We start from the raw sequence: 5,590 nt of genomic DNA on the forward strand, positions 1-5,590 counted from the left end.
CACTGAAGACTGGAGGAATGATGCTGAAAATTCAGCTGCGCAGCAAAGAAATAAATTACGTAATATATTCAAATATAAAACTGTTATTTGAAATTGTAATAATATTTCACAATTGTACTGCTTTTACTGAATTTTTGATCAAATAAATGACTTTTCAAAATGACATTTTCCTGAAAAAATATCAGTAACCTCAGTAAATATCAGTTTCAGAGTCTCGGCAATGTTAAACTTTGCTCAGATTAAAAAGTCAGAGATCTCAAAATGAACTCTTATCACGTTTCTTATCAAATGATCAAAAATCAAATAATATGTACATTTTATAGATCTGTACTCTTAATGAATGCTATGGACGTTATTTCTCTAGGGGTATTTTTTTTAAGGAATAAAACATCTGAGACATTTTTAGTACTTAAAAGAGCAAGAACCCGCATTTCATTTTTTTCTGAACTTAATTTGAAACTTTTCTTCCATACAAACTTCCGAATGATCAGACAAAAATAATTTGATGCACTGAAAAACAGAAACACTTCTTAATTCAGAAATTGCTGGTAGATTTCACAAATAATCACAAAGAAGCATCAAGTAACATTGAATTATACATGAAATTTTGCAGTAGAGAGACTGAAATAGAATTTTCTTGAAATACACCCTCTAATCTTTGTTTTATTTACAACTTAGAAAAATCTTTTTCACAATGTGGTATATTATCCGAGAAGATTTCTGATCTTGCATTACTTTTTTATCACTGCACTGTAGCCACATTAGTATTTTCTCATGCATAAAAACATTTACTAATAAGCCATTTCATCTATCACATCAAAGTCATTGCGGCACTGTCAAAAGAGAGTCATGGACATGTGATGGGAGTGAAAATGTGCATAAGCGACACCATCATGTGTCCACTCACGGTGTGTCACCACATGCACGGCTGAATGAAAGTGTGCGCTTCAGCATGTTGCATTGACCGCAGCAGTACTGCAAGCCTCTGCACATCACAGTTCCAGAACGGCCAATACAACAACAAAAAGAGCCTTCCCCCTCCAAACCCCGAGCGCGGACCCGGCCGGCGTGCAATGGTCACGTGCCTCCCACAGCATCAAGCTCAAGTGCATTTGTTCTGTGTGGCCTGTTTTAAAGGATTTTGCCTCCATCGACAGAAAAGCAGAGAAGATAACTTTTTGGAATTCGGCCTGGCGGGTCCTTTTGACGTTACGCTCGCTGCGGGTCCCACTTTCTCTCTGATTCCCTCTGGGAAGGTCATACTTAAGCAGGTTCATTTATCCTGAAGACCTCAGGTAAGAATCCCTCGGACATCTCAGTCACTGACTAATTCACGCTTGTGATGGTTTTCAGGATAAATGTGATTGTTTGTTGCAGTTTCTAGTGAGGAGGCCCTTCAAGCTGACAAACCATATGTAAACTCTTGAAACTTGATGGATGAAAGGATGTAATCATCTTCATTTTTTTTAAGTCATTGTGTATAGTGGTGAACAAAAGTCTCACTTTTAGTAAAAACTCTTCTTTTATAATTAAATGCAAAATCCTTGTGACTGTATGACTGTATATTATCAGACATATAAATTGAAAATTGAACTATCAAAACTAAAAATATGTAATCTTAAAAAAAAATGTTCTACTTCAATAAAAACTTTTTAAAGTCTTCATGTATACTGGAAGTTTCACGTTTAGTGAAAAAGTATCAAAATATTTAATTACAAACTATATTATCATCTAAATAAATAAATAAATAGAACTCTTGAAACTTAATGGATGGAAGTATGTAATCATCTTTATAAATGCATTTTTTATTTTTACTTTATTAAAACCGTCAATGTGTTGTGAGGAGTGAAAAATTCACTTTTAATGAAAATTCCTTTAGAATTAAATGCAAAAACTTTCATTACAGATTATATTATAAAGGAATTTAAATGAATTTTTTTTTTATTTGAGCCTTTTATCATTTACTTATTTTATTTGTTTGTTTGTTTATTCATCATTCTGCTTTAATGAAAGGAGAAGCTGATTTCCCACACACATGCGTACACTCATTGGTTTTTGAAATATAATATTTAAACTCAGTTTAAAAGCTGCATTAATTCGTATATGTGACCCTGGAGCACAAAAGCAGCCTTAAGTCGCTGGGGTATATTTGTAGAAATAGCCAAAAATACATTGTATGGGTCAAAATTATCCATTTTTCTTTTATGCCAAAATCATTAGGATATTAAGTAAAGATCATGTTCCATGAAGATATTTTGTAAATGTCCTACTGTAAATATATCAAAACTTAATTTTTGATTAGTAATATGCATGGCTAAGAACTTCATTTGGACAACTCTAAAGGCGATTTTCTCAATATTTCGATTTTTTTGCACCCTCAGATTCCAGATTTTCAAATATATTTTCAAATATCTCGACCAAATATTGTCCTATCCTAACAAACCATACGTCAATGGAGAGCTTATTCATTCAGCTTTCAGATGATGCATACATCTCAATTTCAAGAAATTGACCCTTATGACTGGTTTTGTGGTCTAGGGACACATATGAAACACAATGTCCCGCAATGTTGTGCAATCATGCAGAAGCTTCATGTAGAGTATTACGTTGAAATGCACACATTGAACAAGGTCTGCAGAAGTTTAGAATGGTTGTTTACACCGATTTAATCTGCAGGATATTTAAGCATTAGTCATATCACAACATGCATAGGCTATGTGTAGTTTATAGCTTAAAAATATTATTCAACATTTTATAAACAGAGTTTTCACATATTTAGCCTATCTAACTGTTTATGCTAGAGCGCCCTCTGTGGCAATACTGAGAATGCAACATACTTGTGTCACATTATGAATTGCACTTTTCAAAAGCAACCATATATAAAATGAAGCTTGTATAGTTTGAAGCATCTGCATTCAGGCTCTTATGTAGAGATCCTAATGATAGCTGGTCATTTCTCCAAGTGTTACTGTAGTTTTGGTACACACTGGACACACTGTTTGTTATCCCGTGCTGTTTTGCATGAATGAGTTTGTTGTCCAGCTCTATTGCGACATGTTACATATTGTTTTGTGGCATTGCTGTTTGGCGTTGTGTTTCTAACTACTTGCTAAATGGTGTTTGGTCCTTCCTGTGAAGTATAGCCTAATGATGTCACATGTTCTGATGTACGAGTAGCTGATGCTGTTTTGCTTGTGTGTGGACTGTGAAAACATAGGAAATTGCAAATGCATGTACAACCGTGATGTCAAACTGGCTTTGTGAGGAACAAAACTTCCGAGTGATCAATGCACACTACATTTGCTTTTCATAAAGGAAATGCAAAATAGTAAAAGAATGTAAAATAGCCTATTTCTTAGCTTCTGTGTAAATGAATCGGCGCTGTTGATATAACAGCTGTGCACAACATATAATACTTAAAATCAGATGTATGCATTCGACAAATGCTTTTACCCAAAGCAACTTATTGGATTCTGCATACTCATTTGTATTAGTTCATGCATTCCCTGCGAATCGAACCCATGACCTTTATGTTGCTAACACCATGCTGCTGTTTGAGCTAAATATAGGCCTATGTATGGAATACAAGGCCAATTATTGAATTGACATTGATTATAGGCTACAATTACAATTCACTATATAAATATTTTGATGTCATCACTGTTACATTTTAAAGGGGTCATATGATGCTTTTTTAAAGATCATTATTTTGTGTATTTTGTGTAACAGAATATGTTGACATGCTTTAATATTCAAAAAACACATTATTTTTCAAATACTGTACATTATTGTAGGTCCTCTATGCCCCGCCTCTCTCAAACGCTTCGTTTTCCACAAAATCCCTCCTTCCGACAAGCGCAGTCTGCTCTGATTGGTCAGCTGACCCAGTGCATTGTGATTGGCCGGACACCGCAAGCACTCGTCAGAAATGTACCGCCACTTACCATAATCGAGAGCTTCATCTTTCAACATAAATGTAAAGACAGAGCCCAAAAGGGGAACATGAGTTTGCAGTACACAAGCCACGGTTATGACAGCTGATTCAACTGTGATGTGACCCTGTCTCTCTCTCTCTCTCTCTCTCTCTTTCTCTCTTTCTCACACACACACACGATGCGCAAAACTCCGCATTTGAACAGTCAATAGCAAATACTTAAACTATCTCCAGTAAGTCTTTTCTTTGCTTCTTTTGCTTATACAGGTAGACAATGAACATAAGAAGTCGTCTGAACTTTTCATTTTTGTCTCCTCCAGCGCTCTTTGTTTTGCTCGCTATGGCCATCTACACCGGAGTGACGGTCAACTTCCTCGGGAAGCGTTTCGGCGACTGGCGTTTCTCATGGTCCTACATTCTGGGCTGGGTCGCTCTGCTCATGACCTTTTTTGCAGGTCAGTACAGGTGGATTATTTTTTTGGTTTGATTTCCAGCAAGTCTTGTTCATCTCATGGAACGTGTGTTTTGTTTTTGCAGGTATATTTTACATGTGTGCCTACAGGATGCATGAATGCCGCAGAGTGGCCGGCCCTCGCTAAAACGCAAGAGAATGTTTCGAGAAACTCAAGCAAACACTCAAGTGTCTAAACATGTATATACAGGTGTTGGTAATCTGATCCCACTTAAAAAAGTACCAGTGCAAGTTGGCAGAAAGATAAAATACGCCACATTCTGATTCTGCAGGTTTTCACTCAGGATTTCTTTAGTCTCTATCCCAACAGATGCACATTTAAGATTAAAAATAAATCACACAATCCTGAATAAAACTGAATCACTGTTCATGCACAGAGAGACAAAATCTCAAATAAAATATCAGATTATTCTCATCATTCGATGTCATTCTGTTTATTTATTGACTGACATTAATTAGTGAAGGAAGGCCAGAATTGTGGCTGGTAATTTGACATTTCTATGACTATATTGAGGTTTTAATGGCAATTACATTTCAAAATTCCCTGATATTTTTAGGTTTTCATGATGGTGGAAACTCAGTTATTTAAAAAAAAAAATCTAAAATATTTTGAATATTCAGAATATTTTAATGAAACACTTTCATTTTCACTGTTAATTTAGAAATAAACATACAAAAAACTTTACTAATATTATTATTCTACATTTTTATATTTTATTTATTTATTTAGTCATTTAGTAGACGCTTTTATCCAAATCGACTTACAAATGAGGACAATAAAAGCAGTCAAAATTAACAAAAGAGCAACAATATATAAGTGCAAATGACAAGTCTCGGTAAGCCTGACGCAGTACACGTAGCAAGGTATATATATATACAGACACATATATATATATATATATATATACACGCACATACATACACACATATACATATATATATATATATATATATACAGTGGTGTGAAAAAGAGTGGGCCCCCTTCCTGATTACTTGCATGTTTGTCACACTTTAATGTTTCAGATCATCAAACAAATTTAAATATTAGTAAAAGATAACACAAGTGTACACAACATGCAGTTTTTAAATTAAGGTTTTTATTATTAAGGGAAAACAAAATCCAAAACTACATGGCCCTGTGTGAAAAAGTGTTTGCCCCCTAAACCTAATAACTGGTTGGGCCA

General features: G+C 34.8%; 1 long non-coding RNA gene across 1 annotated transcript; it reads left to right on the top strand.

Annotated features, from left to right (window-relative positions):
* The first annotated feature begins 4,241 nt into the window (after positions 1-4,241).
* Positions 4,242-4,824, top strand: LOC107568868 (uncharacterized). Its single transcript, XR_001606819.1, has 2 exons — positions 4,242-4,389; positions 4,472-4,824. It is a non-coding gene; the product is annotated as an uncharacterized lncRNA (long non-coding RNA).
* Positions 4,825-5,590: the final 766 nt, after the last annotated feature.

The sequence above is a fragment of the Sinocyclocheilus grahami genome, unplaced genomic scaffold (assembly GCF_001515645.1).
Source record: "Sinocyclocheilus grahami isolate Dianchi unplaced genomic scaffold, SAMN03320097.WGS_v1.1 scaffold1288.1, whole genome shotgun sequence".
Classification (NCBI taxonomy): Eukaryota; Metazoa; Chordata; class Actinopteri; order Cypriniformes; family Cyprinidae; genus Sinocyclocheilus; species Sinocyclocheilus grahami.